Source organism: Coregonus lavaretus, assembly GCF_964263955.1.
Source record: "Coregonus lavaretus genome assembly, chromosome: 20".
Lineage (NCBI taxonomy): Eukaryota > Metazoa > Chordata > Actinopteri > Salmoniformes > Salmonidae > Coregonus > Coregonus lavaretus.
Window position 1 is genome coordinate 25,692,374 of NC_140007.1, and position 22,893 is coordinate 25,715,266.

The 22,893-nt window shown below is 45.6% G+C and overlaps 1 pseudogene across 1 annotated transcript in view; it reads right to left on the reverse strand.

Annotated features, from left to right (window-relative positions):
* The window catches only part of LOC311148095 (cilia- and flagella-associated protein 74-like), a 166,023-nt pseudogene that overhangs the window by 53,672 nt on the left and 89,458 nt on the right, over positions 1-22,893 (reverse strand). The window contains exons 22-23 of the transcript in view: positions 6,612-6,699; positions 1,981-2,149 (exon numbers count right to left, since the gene is read on the reverse strand). The product of the transcript in view is annotated as a cilia- and flagella-associated protein 74-like (transcript). The remainder of the gene's footprint in view (positions 1-1,980; positions 2,150-6,611; positions 6,700-22,893) is intronic.

The window sequence follows — 22,893 nt, forward strand, 5'->3', positions numbered from 1 at the left end:
TATAGCAACCATGGGGAAAAACACAAATAAAACAATAAAGGTAATGTGGTGAAATGTACTTGATAGCGCTCAATTCTGCGACAGGACAAGGTGTAGGAAGGAACGAAACCTTGATTACCTGTTAATTCCGAATTTGCAGTTGAGCTGAAAGCTGTACTCTCCTGCCTTCTTGGAGCTAAAGATCATATCCACCTCCAAGGAAGGAGAGTGCCGAAGTTGTTGTTGGGCTGGACCTCCGTAAACTAGGAGGAGAAAAAAACTGCTCAACTGATTAGTGCTCAGGCCATCCAAACCCTTTGATCCAAACACTGTTTAATCCTGAGTCCTGACTGACTGAATGCAGAAAACTTCCATAGGGCCGGATTAGCTATTCAGGACAGGTTTAGGTGAGATTATAGAGGTCTAAAGCCACAAACATAACAGCAGACAGAGTCAAATACACAGAAATATAATTTATTCTAATTCAATGGTCAGATATCCCCTGCTAGAGAGCATAGTATAGCTGTGACCCCACTCGCCGAGGTCGTTTCAGGAGGATTTGGGATATGCAAAAAACACATTTCCAATTCACACATGAGCATGTGTGAAATAGGACAAATATAAGCATTACATTACATTTACATTTACGTCATTTAGCAGACGCTCTTATCCAGAGCGACTTACAAATAGGTGCATTCACCTTATAGCCAGTGGGATAACCACTTTACAATGTTTTTTTTTTTTTTTTTTTTTTTTTTGGGGGGGGGGGGGGGGGTGGGTTTGGAGTAAAGGGGGGGGGGGGGTAGAAGGATTACTTTATCCTATCCCAGGTATTCCTTAAAGAGGTGGGGTTTCAAATGTCTCCGGAAGGTGGTGAGTGACTCCGCTGTCCTGGCGTCGTGAGGGAGCTTGTTCCACCATTGGGGTGCCAGAGCAGCGAACAGTTTTGACTGGGCTGAGCGGGAACTATGCTTCCGCAGAGGTAGGGGAGCCAGCAGGCCAGAGGTGGATGAACGCAGTGCCCTCGTTTGGGTGTAGGGACTGATCAGAGCCTGAAGGTACGGAGGTGCCGTTCCCCTCACAGCTCCGTAGGCAAGCACCATGGTCTTGTAGCAGATGCGAGCTTCAACTGGAAGCCAGTGGAGTGTGCGGAGGAGCGGGGTGACGTGAGAGAACTTGGGAAGGTTGAACACCAGACGGGCTGCGGCATTCTGGATGAGTTGTAGGGGTTTAATGGCACAGGCAGGGAGCCCAGCCAACAGCGAGTTGCAGTAATCCAGACAGGAGATGACAAGTGCCTGGATTAGGACCTGTGCCGCTTCCTGTGTAAGGCAGGGTCGTACTCTCCGAATGTTGTAGAGCATGAACCTACAGGATCGGGTCACCGCCTTGATGTTAGCGGAGAACGACAGGGTGTTGTCCAGGGTCACGCCAAGGCTCTTCGCACTCTGGGAGGAGGACACAACGGAGTTGTCAACCGTGATGGCGAGATCATGGAACGGGCAGTCCTTCCCCGGGAGTAAGAGCAGCTCCGTCTTGCCGAGGTTCAGCTTGAGGTGGTGATCCGTCATCCATACTGATATGTCTGCCAGACATGCAGAGATGCGATTCGCCACCTGGTTATCAGAAGGGGGAAAGGAGAAGATTAGTTGTGTGTCGTCAGCGTAGCAATGATAGGAGAGGCCATGTGAGGATATGACAGAGCCAAGTGACTTGGTGTATAGCGAGAATAGGAGAGGGCCTAGAACTGAGCCCACCTAATTATTATTATTATTATAATTATAATTATTATATTAGCATAGGCCAAACTGGCACATCAGAGCAAAACTAGTAGAATCCAAATGAATAAACAGGAGTGTTTCCTACTGATGGTTCATGATGAGGACTTGATTTAGCCAAGGTGGAATAGTGGACTATAGAGAGATGCAAACATTGAGTAGGAAATTAGGTCAAAGGTCAATCCATAGGGCTGCAGTCATTCAGGGAGTGGGAGGCCTGTACCTGAGGAACAGTATGCCCAGAAAGCCAAAGTCCTGGGGCAGGAGGACAAGGTTTGTGAGGCGCACACTGGTCTTCACTGATTCGTAGATGGAGCAGTGGCCAAAGTCTACCTCTGTCCGGTCAAAGCGCAGGTTATGACCGCATGGACCGTTAAGGGAACACGCCGCACCTGAAAGCCCAGTGAAAGGAAGTAATTGTTAGAGAGTATTTATGCCTTTTTCTGTTTATGGAACAATATCCTATGCAGTCAATTTATTTTCCATGCAAAATAACCCTTTCCATGCGCAAAAAGACTATGCATACTCTGTCACGCTCTGGCTCCGGGACTTTGTATGTTGAGCCAGGGTGTGTTCGTTTTGTTGTGTTTGGTTTGGTTTTGGTTGTGTTTCCTTGTTTGGTCGTGTGACTCCCAATCAGTGGTAACGAGTGTCAGCTGTCGGCTCGTTATCTCTGATTGGGAGCCATATTTAAACTGTCAGTGTTCACCTTAGTGTTGTGGGTTTTTGTTCCGTATCAGTCTTTGTCACTGTGGACTTCACGTATCGTCATTGTTTGTTGTTTTGGTGTTCAGTACTTTAATTAAATAAAGTCATGTTCGCTCAACGCGCTGCGCTTTGGTCTACTCATTCGTCAGACGATCGTGACAGAAAAACCCACCGTACCAGGACCAAGCAGCGTAGCCAGGAACACACGCAGGAGGTAACGCTGGTGGATGTCCTCCTCGGCTGGGGGCATATTACGAAGGAGGAGGCCGTCCGGTACCGGAGGGCGATGAAGGGGGAGACCCAGGATGGAGAGGAGCAACGGCGTCAGCAGGGTCATCGTCGGAAGGACGAGAGGCAACCCCAAAAAGTTTTTTGGGGGGGGCACATGGCTTGGGCGGCTGGGCAGCAGGAGGCTGCCACAGGGAGACGTGGAGAGAAGGCTACCGGATTACGGGAGCCATTGGCGAGTAGAGGGAGGGAAGTAGTTGAGGCACGGCGTGAGAGACTGAGGTGTGTTACCAGTCCGGTCCGGCCCGTTCCTGATCCCCGGTTAAGGCCAGTGGTGTGTGTTCCCAGTATGGACCGGCCTGTTCCTGCTCCACGCACAAAGCCTACGGTGTGCGTCGACAGCCCTGCCCGGCCTGTTCCTGCTCCACGTACCAGACCTACGGTGTGCGTCGCCAGCCCAGCCCGGCCTGTTCCTGCTCAACGCACAAAGCCTACGGTGTGCGTCGCCAGCCCAGCCCGGCCTGTTCCTGCTCCACGCACAAAACCTACGGTGTGCGTCGCCAGCCCAGCCCGGCCTGTTCCTGCTCCACGCACAAAACCTACGGTGTGCGTCGCCAGCCCAGCCCGGCCTGTTCCTGCTCAACGCACAAAGCCTACTGTGTGCGTCGCCAGCCCAGCCCGGCCTGTTCCTGCTCAACGCACAAAGCCTACGGTGTGCGTCGCCAGCCCAGCCCGGCCTGTTCCTGCTCAACGCACAAAGCCTACGGTGTGCGTCGCCAGCCCAGCCCGGCCTGTTCCTGCTCCACGCACAAAACCTACGGTGTGCGTCGCCAGCCCAGCCCGGCCTGTTCCTGCTACTCGCACCAAGCCAAGGGTGCGAGTCGTCAGCCTGGTCCAGCCCGTTCCTGCTACTCGCACCAAGCCAAGGGTGCGAGTCGTCAGCCTGGTCCAGCCCGTTCCTGCTACTCGCACCAAGCCAAGGGTGCGAGTCGTCAGCCTGGTCCAGCCCGTTCCTGCTACTCGCACCAAGCCAGGGGTACGAGTCGTCGGCCTGGTCCAGCCCGTTCCTGCTACTCGCACCAAGCCAAGGGTGCGAGTCGTCAGCCTGGTTCAGCTCGTCCCTGCTACTCGCACCAAGCCAAGGGTGCGAGCCGTCAGCCTGATCCAGCCCATTCCTACTACTCGCACCAAGCCAGGGATGCGAGTCGTCAGCCTGGTGAGGCCCGTTCCGGCTCCACGCATCAAGCCTAGGGTGCGTATCGTCAGCCAGGTCCGGTCCGTTCCTGCCTCACGCGCCAAGCCAGGGGTGCGCGTCGTCAGTCCAGATCCTACCAGCTGGGTCAGATCGGACCGGGGGCGCTACGGGGGGATTGAAGAAGGGTGGTGGTCAAGCCCGGAGCCGGAGCCGCCTCCGAGGAGTAATGCCCACCCAGCCCTCCCCTGTTTGGGGTTTTTGAGGCGCGGTCGCAGTCCGCGCCTTTAGGGGGGGGTACTGTCACGCTCTGGCTCCGGGACTTTGTATGTTGAGCCAGGGTGTGTTCGTTTTGTTGTGTTTGGTTTGGTTTTGGTTGTGTTTCCTTGTTTGGTCGTGTGACTCCCAATCAGTGGTAACGAGTGTCAGCTGTCGGCTCGTTATCTCTGATTGGGAGCCATATTTAAACTGTCAGTGTTCACCTTAGTGTTGTGGGTTTTTGTTCCGTATCAGTCTTTGTCACTGTGGACTTCACGTATCGTCATTGTTTGTTGTTTTGGTGTTCAGTACTTTAATTAAATAAAGTCATGTTCGCTCAACGCGCTGCGCTTTGGTCTACTCATTCGTCAGACGATCGTGACATACTCACAACACTTCAAACACTTAAACTTGTGAAGTTTGTTCATTTTAGTCCAAACAATTAGCAGTAATGTGTCCAAAAATAGAAGTCTATGGTCAAATATGTATGTGTTTCAATCCCAATAGGTGCACTTGATTATGCCTGGCACAATAGAAACAATGTAATAGTCCCAAAAGTGCAAACCCTGCCCACATAGTCCACCGGGCAAGCTAAATCAAGTGCACCATTCTAAAGTAATAGAATCAAAGAAAATCCATTTTTGTTCCAGGTGGAACAATTAGTCCATTTGTTTATTCCAAACCAAATCCCTGTGCCATATGTTGTGCACAACTCCACTCATAACAAACACAATCTGTTGTCCTGAGAACAGCGTTCCTGTCCATGTAATAATGTCCTCCTGATTTGTATCTGGGCGTGGAAGATTACCTTGTTTACCAGCCACGCGCTCCGCACCGGCGCTCTCCTGGGCAGAGAGGGCCTTGTGGCCAGAGAGGGAAGTCTGGAGGGGAGGCAGGGCTCAAGGCTGGGGGCACAGCTTTTGGGCTCTGCAGGAGCATCCTGGTGTCCTGCTTTTGGCTCCGTGATAATTAACTGCCTCCATATCCTCTCCTCCCCAGTATAGGGGTGTGGGTTTGGGAGGCGGGCAGAGGGGCATGGGGGGCAGGGTGGGTAAGGTAATGATTTGGCTGAGGGGGAGTGTGACTGCTGGCCAATTTGGGGGATTTGATGACTGGGTAACGTGACACAAATGCGGCATGAGTGTTGGGTCGAAGCCTGTTTTGTGTTTTGATTTGAGTCTGTTGTGTGTGTGTGTGAAATAGGGGAGAACGACTGCCCCCTCTCATTGAAGCCACAAAGTTCAAGACCGATCGCGATACTACAGGCATTGTTTTCAGAAAATGACAATCTTCGTGGCCAATCTTTGTGTAAATAAATAAGAAAACCGAAGACAATCATGGTACCAATCATTTATTCTATTACACCAGATGTATGTCCTTGAACCGATTATTTTAAAATCGCACACAGAATAAATTAGAAGGATAATTCAGTTGCTACTGGCAGCCTGCAGTACCCCGGTCGACCTTCAACTTGAGATACTCAATGAGAGGGCGCAGCACTGAACTAGCCTTCAACATCACTTCCTCAAGTAGCTCAAACGACGCATGTTATGTCTACATAAATCTCCCCGCTAAAATCGACTTCCTTGGCTTCAAATGCGCTATTGAGTCTTCACATAGGAATGAATCGTGTCACGTGATCAATGGCTTTGTCCATTCAAATACAGTCATTGGTGTGAAAGGAAGTCAACAATTCCTGATGTAATTTCACTTGGATAATTATAAATAAATTGATAAAACGTTTGGTTTTACTATTTTCATACATCAATAGGTGGGTTGGTCTTTATAGGGGATATCAAGAATAATCCCTGCAGCATCACGAATAAGTGCCTGAAAATAATCCCCTTATCATTTCCAGTTGTAATATCTGATCAGCAATTTACGTGCGAAACACCCAGAATGTAAAGCTAAAATAGAGGGGAAACTAGACGAAAAACGAAGATTCCCAAATTATATTATCGAGACCTTTTCATTAAAAAATGTGGAATAACCTTTATGCTTGGCTCATTAGCACTCATGGAACAGCGCAGGCCTTGGGGTGGTGGATAATTTTTGCTTACTACCAATAAAATGGGTTACAACCTTCAGTGCCTTTGCCCTTCATGGGGACCTGCAGGAGGCTTGCTACTTATGAATAAGTACTCAATGCTACCTTTTGGATTGAGATGGGCGGTTGTCCTGTATGACACTTCACACTGTAGACTGTGGCCAGACTACAATTATTACATATTGCAATTTTCCACAATGCAATCTCTAGAAGGCTGTTTTTGCAGTATTTGAGACCAACTCCATCTCCCAAATTGCTTCCCTCTGCATCCCTGGCTGTGTCCCTTTTCTGGACATTTTCAAAATATATTATCAGTGCTAGTTGACTGATACAGATTGTTTACTTTTTGTGCGCTTTGAAACAAAAATGTGCCACAATTGAATTCTGGCCTGTAAGTTTAGTACTTATTAGTGCAACAAACCCGATCAGCCACTTGCACTGTCAAGGGGACTTCCAGCACTCCTTTTTCGCTGTCAAAAAATGTATTTGCATCCTCGGACAGTGAACATCTAGGGGGGAAAAACAGGGTAGTGGGTATAAGAACACAGGAAATCACTATACATTCAAGGTAGACTGCAACATGACACCATCATACACAGTGGGGCAACTTCCTGCTTATAAAGAACAACAATATGTCAAGGCTGCCACTATTGGAAAGAGCCAATGGTAGCAGTCTTGTTAGATTAGAATTTTGTTGTTGATTTCTGTAAGTCGCCCCACTATGTATGATGTCACTGTGTTCTTGGGGACCTTCAATGCTGCAGAAATGTTTTGGTGCCCTTCCCCAGATCTGTGCCTTGACACAATCCTGCCTCGGAGCTCTACGGACAATTCCTCATGATTTTTGCTCTGACATGCACTGTCAACTGTGGGACCTTATATAGACAGGTGTGTGCCTTTCTAAATCATGTCCAATCAACTGAATTTACCACAGTTGGACTCCAATCAAGTTGTAGAAACATCTGAAGGATTATCAATGGAAACAGGATGCACCTGAGCTCAATTTCTAGTCTCATAGCGAAGGGTCTGAATACTTATGTAAATAAGGTATTTATGTTTTTTTATTTTTTTTATACATTTGCAAACATTTCTAAAAACCTGTTTTCGCTTTGTCATAATGGGGTATTGTGTGTATATTGATGAGGAAAATAATTGATTTAATCAATTTTAGAATAAGGCTGTAACATAACAAAATGTGGAAAAGGTCAAGGGATCTGAATACTTTCCGAATGCACTGTAGCTCAGTATTTGAATTATTTATTTTATACAGTCATTATTGCTCATCTTTATCAAGAGTGTCAATCATTTCGGACCCCCACTGTATGTCCCAGCCCTCAACAACTAGGATAATGCTCAGTGCGAGGGATAGAGAGACCATGGTGGAAAACCTTCAGCTTTTCACTTTAAAACCCTGTTTAGATCTGTAGAACCACTAGGGAATGGAAAAGAGCGCACCTCTACACTACTATAATTTTTGTTTTTTTATAACTACCCATTGTTCTATCTGTGCTACTATTGGCTGTAGCCATAGTGATGTTGGGCGTAAGTACACCTCAAAAGGGCTCGCAGTCATACAGAGAGCTTATGTAAAGCACAAGCTCCATCAATACCCCAGGTGGAGAACTGCTCTCATGAGAGCCGCCATCTCTCTACTACTACGCAGCTAAGATTCTATCAATCCACAGTGAGGAGCACAAACCCAGCCCACTCCTGACTCCCCGCACTCTCTGTTTGGAAATGCTGGCTCTACGAAGGCATGAGAGCTAATCTTGCCAGTGTCAGAGGCTTTAAATAATTTAAAGAGGGGTTTCCAGATGTCAAACATTTTCCAAATGACAACAAAGCTTTGGAAGTGACACCCAATGCTTCCAACAAATCTGTCAGAGCCGGGTTTCGTAAATTACGATCTCACAGCAAAACGCTGTTTGTATTTCAACCAGCTCGGTTGTACTGTACGGCATTTACGACAAAACTGAAGAGTGTGGCAATGTCACATCAAGCAAACATGTCTAACGCCTCCTGTTCACCAGCTCGTGTACATTAGTACACGGTAAATTGCCGCGTGCCGCTCCGGCCGCCCACAGTGGCTCGCGTGTGCTGGCAGCATATAGTAGCACGTTCGATTGTGCGTCAAGAATTCAGCATAGCAAGTTTGTATGAAGGTCTGGTTATTAAATGGGTAAATAGTTTAACCTCTACGGGATCGGTGTCCCGTATACGGGAGGGTTGAGCTAACGTGCGCTAATGTGATTAGCATGACTGTTGTAAGTAACAGCAAACTTTCCAGGACATAGACATGTCTTATATGGGCAGAAAGCTTAAATTCTTGTTAATCTAACTGCACTGTCCAATTTACAGTAGCTATTACAGTGAAGAAATATCATGCTATTGTTTGAGGAGAGTGCACAACAACAAAAAATGTATCACGGCAACTGGTTTGATACATTCACCTCTGAAGGTAAATAATGTACTTACATTCAGTAATCTTGCTCTGATTTGTCATCCTAAGGGTCCCAGAGATAAAATGTAGCATAGTTTTGTTTGATAAAATCAATTTTTATGTTCAAATGTAGGAGCTGGGTTCTACAGTTTGAACCCATGCTGTCTCTGGCTCCACACCCACCCCGCCTGGCCATCTAGATGTGTGAAAGTTAGTGTATAAGCTAATGATCCATCATGTATGACATTCCTGGGAGTGTGTAAACTTAGATTTTGTATTACCATATCATTTTTGTATGTTCTCTATAGTTATGTACATGAAAATGTATCAATTGACCAATTTGGCACATTTGGGCAGACTTGATACAAAATAGTCCAGTATTGCAATGCTTCACTGGATCAATCTGAAACTTTGCACACACACTGCTGCCATCTAGTGGCCAAAATCTAAATTGCAGCTAATCTGCAATATTATATTGTGACCTTTCTCTTGCATTTCAAAGATGATGGAACACATTTCTTTATAGAAAATGCATGTTTTGTTGTTTATATTATCTTTTACCAGATCTAATGTGTTATATTCTCCTACATTAATTTCCCATTTCCACAAACTTCAAAGTGTTTCCTTTCAAACGGTATCAAGAATATGCATATCCTTGCTTCAGGTCCTGAGCTACAGGTAGTTAGATTTGGGTATGTCATTTTAGGCAAAAATTTAAAAAAAGTGTCTGATCCTTAAGAGGTTAATCCATTCTCCATTTCATGAATTTATTCACAGGTAAATAGTAATATGCTCTAAACCGCTCTGGTGACAAAAAAAACGTTGCTGCCCTGTTTCCAATCGTCCACATGGCTGAGAGAACCTTTTCAAGTAAGTAAATACATATCGAAAATGTAAAAAAAAATGTATTATTAGCTAACTAGATACAGTGCAGGCTAAATCAAATGAGCTGCTAACGTAGCGAGCTAGCTATCTATCCAACTTGACATACTGTATAGCTAGCTAGCTAAGTGAATTAAATATCACCAGATACCTAACTTCATATTTGCTAGCTATCTTGATGTATTTATCATTGTAAAAAACAAACTCCAAATGCATTTGGAGGTAGCTAGCTAACAGCCATGGAGGAGGGTGAAAGGATAGCAGCCCCAACTGTCAAAGTGAGAGAGTAGGGTATTCTAGATAGGGCAGGTGCTTTTGTGTAGTTCCAGTCCCTACAAGTGAGGACGGAGATAATACTAACATAATTTGAGTCTAATTTGAGTCTAATTTAGTATTTTTCTTGTGCTGTTTTCTGTCCTCAGATACAGAGAGCTGTAAAGGCCTGTCTGCAGATGAAGAGGTCCCAATGAAGACCAGTGGTTGTCAGAGCAGTGGTTGTTCCTGGGGGAATTCAGGCATGTGAAGGCTATCTGTGTCCTGCATAACCTCATGAGGATAGACACGAGGACCAGGAGGGGATCTGCAGCTGTCACGCCCTGACTCAGAGGACGCTTATATGTTGAGTCAGGGTGTGTATATTCCTTGTTGTGATGTTCTATGTTGTATTTTCTATGTTTAGATCTAGTATGTCTAGATCTATGTTGGCCGGTGTGGTTCCCAATCAGAGGCAGCTGTCGCTCGTTGTCTCTGATTGGGGACCATATTAGGCAGCCTATTGGCACTAGTGGGTTGTGGGATCTTGTTCCGTGTTAGGTATGTTGTTTGTGTACGTTGGGCTTCACGTTTCTTGTTTTGTCATTGTGTTTAATAGTCAAATAAACATGTATGCATATCACGCTGCGCCTTGGTCTGACCCGTTCATGAACGAACGTGACAGCAGCTCACCGCCGTGTGCCAGAGGAGAGGTCTGCTGCTCTGCAGGATGTTTCAAGGATGGGGGCCAACAGCGCAGCGCAGGAGGTAAACTGAGTGCGGGAGATCTTCACCTCCTACTTCTTCAAAGAGGGTGCTGTTCCCTGGCAACACCATAGACTACACTATGCACAACCAAAGGCTATTTTAAGAGCCATCCACATTGCAATAAGAGTATTCTTCCATTTACTTAGCTATGTCAACTGCAGTTATTCAATTCCCAGTTTCTCTCCCTTTGATTTCTACTTCTCAGGTGAGGGTGCTGTCTGTACAAAAACAAAACTATTTTAAGTCACCCATATTGAAAAAATTAAGAACAATTAGACACCATATAACCCACACCTACACACTTGTGGATCAATCTGATTGATGGATTGTGTTGTGCAGTAAGCAGGCTCAGGTGTATAACTGTGGCTCCATTCCACCTTCAAAGAATAGGCAAGAGGACCAACCATTGAGAATAGTAAGACACTTCATTATTTATATTTATATAACTACGCTATATTGTTTGTCCTCGTGTCTGTGCATGTTTTTCTGCAGCCACTTAGTGTGGACACCAGGTGAGGCCACACACACAGATTCCTGTTGAACACTGTCTCTTCAACTACCTTATTTTCTCAATAAGTCTCTCTTTCACTTCATCCCTCTCCCCCCTTCTCCCTAAATCCTCTAGGTTATATCAGCTGTGTCGGTGAACCCCTCCCACATCTGAACTGGCTACATATAGGGCACAGCATGATCAGAGGTGAGAGGTCACTTGGTCAGGTCAGCAGGAAGTATTATTAAAGAGATGCTTTACATTGAAATACAGATAGAGATGTAGTAGTCCCAGAGTTAATGATCCAAGGTCAGTTTTGCATTTCACCTCCTGATGATTATGATGACTGACAGTGTTAGCATGATTAATCATTGTGTTTTTTAAAAATTCTATCTCTCTCTCCATCTGTCTCTCGTCTGCAGGTCTGTTTTGATGTGAGAGAGGATGCCAAACCCCAGTCCAGTCATCGCCACCTCACCCGCTCTTAAGATAACTTTCGGGCCAACTGGGGGCCAAAGGCTGGTTAGGAGACACCGTTAGAGACACTATTATGTAATTGTGATGAACTGAGAGAATATTACGTTTAGTAGCACTGTAATTCAATAATCATATGTACTCTTCCCTGCTCCTCTGTTCTTACCTCTTTCCCTTTCTGTCTTTTACACTCTCTCACATCTCTCTCCCCACCTCCTCTTTCTTCCTCTGTTTTTATAATTCATATCAGATGTGCATTGAAGTACAGATTTAACTTTTATAATATAATATTACAATTATAATATTTATAATGCATGTATTATGTATTTATAACAGTTGGATAATGAACTTCTTTCAATAAAGCGTTTCACATTCTCTACTGGTTGAAATTAAGTCTCTCATCTGATGAAATACTAGACCTATCCTGTGTCCTCAGATCAGTGCAGATGAAGGAAATTAGATATTGAGACATTCATACCTGAACCGCACTTTTATTTGCCAAGGTAGAGTACATGGTCAGTGAATATATTCAATGTACAGGCTACAATGTGGGGATCTCATGCTTGGTAATAACTACATGTAAATACGACTTGCATCCTTGGCACAATAAAGTTATATTATATTCTACTCAATCCATAGGCTTCATTAATGCCATATAGACGGTTTTGAAGTCGATACAATTGGCTATGATAGCGGAGGTTCATAGTTAGGTTCTGAAGTAATATTTCTACCAAACGTTTTAGGGTCCATACACAGATCGGCTACATAGCTAGCTACACATCCATAGGCATACCGGTACTTTTATCCTCCACTACACAATAAGCAAGAAAATAGTTAGTTAGCTACGTTACTTCAGCTGCATTGCATGTCAAATATCAGCAAGGCAACCTCAAATTCTACATTCAATTTGCAGTAAATGCTTTAGCTAGCTAGAATCTTTTATATATATATATATATTTTTTTAATGTTATTGTTCCCTTTATTACTTTCCAACCCCACCACCCCTTCCCTAATTGGAGTAAACTAGTGAACAACAATGCTTAGGCCTCTACTTCCAGCTTGTACATACTATATACATTTTATGGACACAGTCAATTTTACAATAATTATATTTTCTTTGTTTTTACTCCTGAACTTCCTCTACCCTCAACCTCTCCGATCATTTTCATGATGTCCATCCGGTTTGCTTCTATATGCCATATCTTTCTAACTGTGCTCTTTCACAAAAGCTCTCAACCTATAACCTATATACTTATTATGGATACAGTATGCTTTACATTATTAGTTATCTTGTTGTTGTTATTAGTCCCATCCTTCAACTTCATTCAACACCACCCATCTATCTCTTAACACCATCCATATTGGATTTCTATTTGCCATATATTTTTCAACTGTACTGTGATGTTTTACAAAAGTTATGAACCTTTCTATTCTCATTGTTTCTACAGATTGTAAATTGAAAATATTTTTTTTGTTGCTAAAAGTATTATTATATTATTGATCAATTGACTATGACTTTTCAGATCAACCAGTAATGCTATCTGCAGGGTTAGCTCCAGGTAAATATTGCAATCCTTTAGCCATTCCTGGACCTGTGTCCAAAAACAAGTTACATTTTAGTCATTTAGCAGAAGCTCTTATCCAGAGCGATTTACAGTTAGTGAGTGCATACATTTTCATACTGCCCCCCCCCCGTGGGAAACGAACCCACAACCCTGGCGTTGCAAGCGCCATGCTCTACCAACTGAGCTACAAGGGGCCCTACAAATGGACAGTACCAAAACAAATGATCTAATGATTCTGTCTCCCTTGGCTAGCTAGATTCTTTACATACACTGGTTCAGAAGACAGCCTGGTTTGCTGTTTTTCTCAGAAGTCCCTAAAACATTATACAACACGAATTACAATTTCATACTCATGTCACAATGCCCATAAAGTTAGCTAGCTAGCTGGCTAATGTTAGCTAGTCAGCTAGCTTGCTAAATAGCGATTTTTGTAAATTAACTTAAAAATATGCATAATCATTTGTCTCTACATTAACTAACATATTCCTCTCAACTGTACATTTTTTGCATGATTCGTTAAGATGTTATAATTATTTACATTTGCTTCCATCCTAGTATTTTTGTCAGCCATCTTTGCTGAAGAAAGTCTCGAGTGTTCATCGCGCAGCGGTCGTCACTGGTGATTTGCATAAAGTTGGGAAATGCTTAACCTTTTCACCACCTCCCACGCCCAACGGTCCCTCGCCCACTCCGCTTCTCACCACTTTCCTTCCATTAAAAATTAATGGGAAGCGGTGTTTCACCGCGTGGCACTGCGTGCTAGTGTACACGGAGGGTCATTCAGTGTCAATGGAGCGTCTGCAACGCTACATTGGGGTTGCCGCACTAGGCTGCGGTGCGTTCTGTGTACCACATGCGTTCAATATTTTTAACTCGTGCATTGCTTTACCATGCGGTGGTACAAACGAAAGTATACACACATGCCCCGTTTACATCGTGACGTATTTCATCATTTCATATGTCATCTTCACGGAGTCTTGCCCCACTACTGAACGGAGGTGTAGTGTTTGTAATGCAAGAGAAGGACAGCCTGTCTTGTAAGAGACCGCATTTATTTTGGAATATTGCAAAATATGACCTTTGTATTAAATACAGGATAAATATATTGTTTCAGGTAATAATAGAGCATGTTTTGTTTAGTTACTTTTTCCTCAACTTGTTTCTCAAACTTTATAGCAAGTCAAGCTAGCCTACACAGCTAAAAGCTAGGCTGAAGATACCATTGTAGCTAGCGACCTCCACCTAATAATTATCATAAATAACAAACGTCATTACCATCACGATAAACTTAAATGGGAGGCGACAGTCATATAATATAATTGGCTTAGCAGCCAGTGTGTATTATCTAACATTACTATTAAAATAGTACTCACTTATAGGAATGGGTAATTGTTTACAACTAGCTAGCTATCCCATAAAACCATTAATATTTTCATCTGCTTCTGTGGTTTGGTAACAGCCTGTTCTTCGATGGACTCTAGCTGGACTGAAGGCAACGCAAAGTTTGAACATTTTCAAAGTATGCAGCGTCCATCTCACAATGGAGCCTTCAACCGCAAGGGGGAATTGCGTTTTCACTCCGGTGTGGACACCCCATTGAAATGCATGACACCCGGAGCAAAGTAACGGAGTGCTTATGGGTAATGTGAACGAGGTTACAGCTTTTAGCTAGTTGAAAAGTGAAGCACATGTGCGTCAAGTACGGAAAATGCGGGCTAGACACCCGGCTAAACAAAATGCATATGCATCTGGTGGACATTGGGCATAAGGGTCGTTCCACGAAATGAGTGCCTTTTGGGTAGTGTAAAACGTTTGATTTCACCTTATTTTAACATTCTGTCATGAAGATCACATGTTCAACTTAATGAAAGAAACATGTTTTCCCATCTCAAGAGGTTAAATAAAAAAGTTTACCATAGTAAGTGCAATATGTAACTTTTTGGGTGACCCTACCAAATTCACATAGAAATGTGAGTTATAGATCTGTCATTCTCATTGAAAGCAAGTATAAGAAGCAGTAGATCTGTTCTATGTGCACTATTTCTATGCTTCCTGTGCTTCAGTTTCATTTTTGTGTCTTTTACTTTTTGTTTTGTACACCAGCTTCAAACAGCTGAAAATACAATATTTTTGGTTAGGTAAAATATATTTCATAGCTTTTTAGATGGTACAATGATTCTCTACACTATACTTGCTTGTTTTGTCACATAAACTGAAATTACGCGTACTATTAGAATTTTAGCAACAAGGTAATGGCAGTGATTTCTGCATAGTGCACCTTTAAGTGGCAAATAAAGTAACAGGGTTGCTTGATGATTTCAACTTAAATAAAGATGGCGCCGGAGGAGATGGCTGCCGTTTTACGGCCCCCTAACCAATTGTGCTATTATGTGTGTTTTTTCACGTTATTAGTAATTTATTCTGTAATGTTTCTGCCACCGTCTCTTATGACCAAAAATAGCTTCTGGATATCAGGACAGCGATTACTCACCTCGTATTGGACGAAGATTTTTTCTTCAACGAGTCGGACGTGAAGGATATTCTACAGACACCCGACAAGGCCTAAATCCCCGTAATTCGCATGAGAAAGAGACGGAGATATCATGGACGTAGGTTGGGGTGCCTTGTAAGGATCCGATGGCGAGCGAGTAATCTGCCTCTTCCATCAGTCCTATTAACCAATGTACAATCATTGGAAAACAAAATGGATGACCTAAGATCAAGGATATCCTACCAATGGGACATTAAAAACGGTAATATCTTATGCTTCACCAAGTCGTGGCTGAACGACGACATGGATAACATACAGCTGGCGGGATATACGCTACATCGGCAGGATAGAACGGCTGACTCCGGTTTAGACAAGGTGTGGCGGTCTGTGTATATTTGTAAACAACAGCTGGTGCACGAAATCTATTACTAAGGAAGTCTCGAAGTTTTGTTCGCCTGAGGTAGAGTATCTCATGATAAGCTGTAGACCACATTATTAACCAAGAGAGTTTTCTTCTATATTTTTCATAGCTGTCTATTTACCACCACAGACCAACGCTGGCACTAAGATTGCACTCAATGAGCTGTATAAGACCATAAGCAAACAGGAAAACGCTCATCCAGAGGCAGCGCTCCTAGTGGCCGGGGACTTTAATGCAGGAAACTTAAATCCATTCTACCTCATTTCTACCAGCATGTTAAATGTGCAACCAGAGGGAAAAAAACTCTAGACCACCTTTACTCCACACACAAGACGCGTATAAAGCTCTCCCTCGCCCCCCATTTGGCAAATCTGACCATAATTCTATCCTCCTGATTCCTGCTTATAAGCAAAAACTAAAGCAGGAGGCACCAGTGACTCTGTTAATAAGGAAATTGTCAGATGACGCAGATGCTAAGCTACAGGACTGTTTTGCTAGCACAGACTGGAATATGTTCCGGGATTCTTCCGACGGCACTGAGGAGTACACCACATCAGTCACTGGCTTCATCAATAAGTGCATCGATGATGTCGTCCCCACAGTGACCGTACGTACCTACCCCAACCAGAAGCCATGGATTACAGGCAACATCCGCACTTAGCTAAAGAGTTGTGATGAGGAGATTTTTGAAGAAGTCAGGCGCAGGAGGGTAAATCACAGAATAACAGGATTTATTCTGAACCATAGAGTTACGCAGTAATGCGAAAAAACTCTCCAGTGCGCAAAACAGGCGCACTGTAAAATACAGGGCACATGGGGAATATTCCCGGAGATACAAAATACACGGCGCTCCTCCAAGCTTCTCTCTCCTCCACAATAAACAATCACACACAAAGACAAGGGAGCAGAGGGAACACTTATACAGGTACTGATGAGGGGATATGAACCAGGTGTGTGTAATAAACAAGACAAAACAAATGGAATGATGAGATGAGGAGCAGAAGTGGCTCGAAGGCCGGTGACGACGAACGCCGAAGCCTGCCCGAACAAGGAGAGCAGCTCCAGCAGCGGGCCGACACCGGCCTCGGGGACGACCAGGAGGACGCGGAGCAGGGTGAGCCGGATGGTGACGGTGGGAATCCCGCAACAGGGAGGGATAAAGGATATTCCTCAACGGGACTCAGCACCGCTCCTCCGGACCGTACCCCTCCCACTCCACGAGTGAAACAAACAAGAAATAAGACAGAAAAACAGAAAACTTGAACGTGCATTACTATTCACCCCCCCCCCCCCCCCCCCCCCCCCCCCAAAGTCAATACTTTGTAGAGCCACCTTTTGCAACAATTACAGTCGCTTGGGGTATGTCTCTATAAGCTTGGCACATCTAGCCACTGGGATTGTTGCCCATTCTTCAAGGCAAAACTGCTCCAGCTCCTTCAAGTTGGATGGGTTTCGCTGGTGTACAGCAATCTTTAAGTCATACCACAGATTCACAATTGGATTGAGATCTGAGCTTTGACTAGGCCATTCCAAGACATTTAAATGTTTCCCCTTAAACCACTTGAGTGTTGCTTTAGCAATATGCTTAGGGTCATTGTCCTGCTGGAAGGTGAACCTCCGTCCCAGTCTCAAATCTCTGGAAGACTGAAACAGGTTTCCCTCAAGAATTTCCCTGTATTTAGCGCCATCAATCATTCCTTTGATTCTGACCAGTTTCCCAGTCCCTGCCGATGAAAAACATCCCCACAGCATGATGCTGCCACCACCATGCTTCACTGTGGGGATGGTGTTCTCGGGGTGATGAGAGGTGTTGGGTTTGCGCCAGACATAGCGTTTTCCTTGATGGCCAAAAAGCTAAATTTTAGTCTCATCTGACCAGAGTACATTCTTCCATATGTTTGGGGAGTCTCCCACATGCCTTTTGACGAACACCAAATATTTTTGTCAATTTTTTTCTTCAAGCAATGGCTTTTTTTCTGGCCCTTTTTCCGTAAAGCCCAGCTCTGTGGAGTGTACGGCTTAAAGTGGTCCTATGGACAGATACTCCAATCCCGCTGTGGAGCTTTGCAGCTCCTTCAGGGTTATCTTTGGTCTCTTTGTTGCCTCTCTGATTAATGCCCTCCTTGCCTGGTCCATGAGTTTTGGTGGGCGGCCCTTTCTTGGCAGGTTTTTTTGTGGTGCCATATTCTTTCAATTTTTTAATAATGGATTTAATGGTGCTCCGTGGGATGTTCAAAGTTTCTGATATTTTTTTATAAACCGACCCTAATATGTACTCCTCCACAACTTTGTCCCTGACCTATTTGGAGAGCTCCTTGGTCTTCATGGTGCCGCTTGCTTGGTGGTGCCCCTTGCTTAGGGGTGTAGCAGACTCTGGGGCCTTTCAGAACAGGTGTATATATACTGAGATCATGTGACAGATCATGTGACACTTAGATTGCACACAGGTGGGCTTTATTTAACTAATTATGTGACTTCTGAAGGTAATTGGTTGCACCAGATCGTATTTAGGGGCTTCATAGCAAAGGGGGTGAATACATATGCACGCACCACTTTTCCGTTATGAATTTTTTTGATTTCTTTGAAACAAGTTATTTTTTTCACTTCACTTCACCAATGTGGACTATTTTGTGTATGTCCATTACATGAAATCCAAATAAAAACATATTTAAATTACAGGTTGTAATGCAACGAAATAGGAAAAACGCCAAGGGGGATGAATACTTTTGCAAGGCACTGTACTGAAGGCCCCCCGACCCGACGCCTCAAATCCAGGATGGAACGGACGGAGTACGCCGGGGCCCCCTCGATGTCCAGAGGGGGCGGAGGGACATCCCGCACCTCAGACTCCTGGAGTGGACCAACAACCACCGACCTGAGGAGAGACACATGGAACGAGGGGTTAATGCGGTAAAATGGAGGGAGTAGTAACCTATAAGTAACCTCATTTATTCTTCCCAGGACTTTGAACGGCCCCACAAACCGCGGGCTCAGCTTCTGGCAAGACAGGCGGAGGGGCAGATTCCGGGTCAAGAGCCAGACCCGATCACCCGGTACAAAGACTGGGACCTCACTGCGGTGGCTGTCAGCGTTGGCCTTCTGGCGACGCACGGCGCATTGGAGGTGGACATGAGCAGCGTTCTCCTCCGCGTGCCGAAACCAGTCATCCACAGCAGGAGCCTCGGCCTGGCTCTGATGCCACGGTGCCAGAACCGGCTGCTAACCTAAAACACATTGAAATGGTGTTAGGTTAGTGGAGGAGTGGCGGAGAGAGTTCTGGGCATATTCGGTCCATGGCAAGAACACCGACCACTCTCCCAGCCAGTCCTGGCAGTAGGACCACAGGAACCTACCCACATCATAATTCACCTGTTCCACCTGCCCATTAGACTCAGGGTGAAAACCAGAGGTAAGGCTGACCGAGATCGCCAAATGTTCCATGAACGCCTTCCAGACCCTGGATGTGAACTGGGGACCCCGGTCAGACACTATGTCCTCTGGCACGCCGTAGTTTTTATTTATTTATTTATTTTACCTTTATTTAACCAGGTAAGCCAGTTGAGAACAAGTTCTCATTTACAACTGCGACCTGGCCAAGATAAAGCAAAGCAGTGCGATAAAAACAACAACACAGAGTTACATGTGGGGTAAACAAAATATAAAGTCAAAAATACAACAGAAAATATATATACAGTGTGTGCAAATGTAGCAAGTTATGGAGGCAAGGCAATAAATAGGCCATAGTGCAAAATAATTACAATTTAGTATTAACACTGGAATGATAGATGTGCAAGAGATGATGTGCAAATAGAGATACTGGGGTGCAAATGAGCAAAATAAATAACAATATGGGGATGAGGTAGTTGGGTGGGCTAATTTCAGATGGGTTGTGTACAGGTGCAGTGATCGGTAAGGTGCTATGACAACTGATGCTTAAAGTTAGTGAGGGAGATAAGTGTCTCCAGCTTCAGAGATTTTTGCAGTTCGTTCCAGTCATTGGCAGCAGAGAACTGGAAGGAATGGCGGCCAAAGGAGGTGTTGGCTTTGGGGATGACCAGTGAGATATACCTGCTGGAGCGCATACTACGGGTGGGTGTTGCTATGGTGACCAATGAGCTAAGATAAGGCGGGAATTTGCCTAGCAGTGATTTATAGATGACCTGGAGCCAGTGGGTTTGCCGACGAATATGTAGTGAGGACCAGCCAACAAGAGCGTACAGGTCACAGTGGTGGGTAGTATATGGGGCTTTGGTGACAAAACGGATGGCACTGTGATAGCAGCATGAGTGAAGGAGGCTTTGTTGCAAAATAGGAAGCCAATTCTAGATTTAACTTTGGATTGGAGATGCTTAATGTGAGTCTGGAAGTATAGTTTACAGTCTAACCAGACACCTAGGTATTTGTAGTTGTCCACATACTCTAGGTCAGACCCGCCGAGAGTAGTGATTCTAGTCGGGTGGGCGGGTGCCAGTAGCGTTCGACTGAAGAGCATGCATTTAGTTTTACTAGTGTTTAAGAGCAGTTGGAGGCTACGGAAGGAGCGTTGTATGGCATTGAAGCTCGTTTGGAGGTTTGTTAACGCAATGTCCAATGAAGGGCCAGATGTATACAAAATGGTGTCGTCTGCGTAGAGGTGGATCTGTGAGTCACCAGCAGCAAGAGCGACATCATTGATATACACTGAGAAAAGAGTCGGCCCGAGAATTGAACCCTGTGGCACCCCCATAGAGACTGCCATAGGTCCAGTCAACAGGCCCTCCGATTTGACACATTGAACTCTATCTGAGAAGTAGTTGGTGAACCAGGCGAGGCAGTCATTTCAGAAACCAAGGCTATTTAGTCTGCCAATAAGAATGTGGTGGTTGACAGAGTCGAAAGCCTTGGCCAGGTCGATGAAGACGGCTGCACAGTACTGTCTATTATTGATCACGGTTATAATATCGTTTAGGACCTTGAGCGTGGCTGAGGTGCACCCATGACCAGCTCGGAAACCGGATTGCACAGCGGAGAAGGTCGGTGGGATTCGAAATGGTCGGTGATCTGTTTGTTAAGTTGGCTTTCAAAAACTTTCGAAAGGTAGGGCAGGATGGATATAGGTCTGTAACAGTTTGGATCTAGAGTGTCACCCCCTTTGAAGAGGGGGATGACCGCGGCAGCTTTCCAATCTCTGGAGATCTCAGACGTTACGAAAGAGAGATTGAACAGGCTAGTAATAGGGGTTGCGACAATTTCGGCTGCTAATTTTAGAAAGAAAGGGTCCAGATTGTCTAGCCCAGATGATTTGTAGGGGTCCAGATTTTGCAGCTCTTTCAGAACATCAGCTGTCTGAATTTGTGTAAAGGAAAAGCGGGGGGGGGGGGGGGGGGGCATGGGCAAGTTGCAGCGGAGGGTGCAGAGCTGGTGGCCGGGGTAGTGGTAGCCAGGTGGAAAGCATGGCCAGCCGTAGCAAAATGCTTGTTGAAATTCTTGATTATTGTAGATTTATCGGTGGTGATAGTGTTTCCTAGCCTCAGTGCAGTGGGCAGCTGGGAGGAGATGCTCTTATTCTACATGGACTTTACAGTGTCCCAAAAGTTTTTGGAGTTAGTGCTACAGGATGCAAATTTCTGTTTGAAAAAGCTAGCCTTTGCTTTGCTAACTGCTTGTTCCTAACTTACCTGAAAAGTTAGTGTTTAGATGTGTGTAAACAGGGCCTCCGCAGTCTGCAGGGCAGACCGGGCAGAGGAAGGAGGCGGCAGGCTTTGGAAAAGCGGTCCACAACGACCAGGATGGTGGTGTTACCTTGAGAGAGGGGAAGATTAGTAAGGAAGTCAATACACAAGTGGGACCATGGCCGTTGTGGAACTGGTAAGGGCTGTAACTTACCCGCTGGGAGGTGCCTAGGTGCCTTACTCTGGGCGCACACCGAACAGGAGGAGACATACACCCTCACGTCCTTAGCCAAGGTAGGCCACCAGTACTTTCCGGTCAGGCAGCGCACTGTATGACCGATACCTGGGTGACCAGAGGAGGGGGACGTGTGTGCCCAATAGATCAGACGGACACGGACAAGAGAAGGCACGTACTGCAGCCCAGCTGAGGTGGAGATAGCTCTGTGCGTAACGCCCGCTCTATGTCCGCGTCCATCGCCCATACTACCAGCACCACAATGCAGGAGGCCGGGAGTATGGGGGTGTTGTCTATGGGCCTCTCCTCTGTGTCGCACAGCCGTGACAGTGCGTGTGCCTTCACATTCTTCATACCCGGGATGTAAGATAGAGTAAAATCAAACCGGGTGAAGAATAGGGCCTACCTGGCCTGGCGAGGGTTCAGCCTCCTCGCTGCCCAGATGTACTCCAGGTTACGGTGGTCCGTCCAGATGAGGAAAGGGTGTTTCGCCCCCTCGAGCCAGTGCCTCCACACTGCCAACAGCTCCTGATCACCAATCGCTCGGCCGCCGGGCTGAGCTTCTTTGAGAAGAAGGCACTGGGGCGGAGCTTGGGTGGCGTGGGCGAGCGTTGAGATAGGACAGCGCCTATCCCTACCTCGGACGCATCCACCTCCACTACGAACGGTAGTGATGGATCGGGATGGGCCAGTACTGGGGCTGAGGTGAACAGAACCCTCAGGTTATTGAAGGCCCTGTCAGCCTCAGCAGACCAGTGGAGCCGGGACGGCCCACCCTTCAACAGGTATGTGATGCGAGCTGCGACCTTGCCAAAGCCCTGGATAAACCTACAATAGTAGTTGGCAAAGACAATAAAGCGCTGCATCTACTTGACCGGGGTTGGAGTCGGCCAATTACGCACGGCTGAAATGCGATCTCCCTCCATCTCCCCACCTGAGGTGGTAGTGAGGTATCCGAGGAAGGAGACGGACTGTTGGAAAAACAGACACTTTTCTGCCTTGGCATAAAGGTTATGTTCCAACAGTCGGGCCTG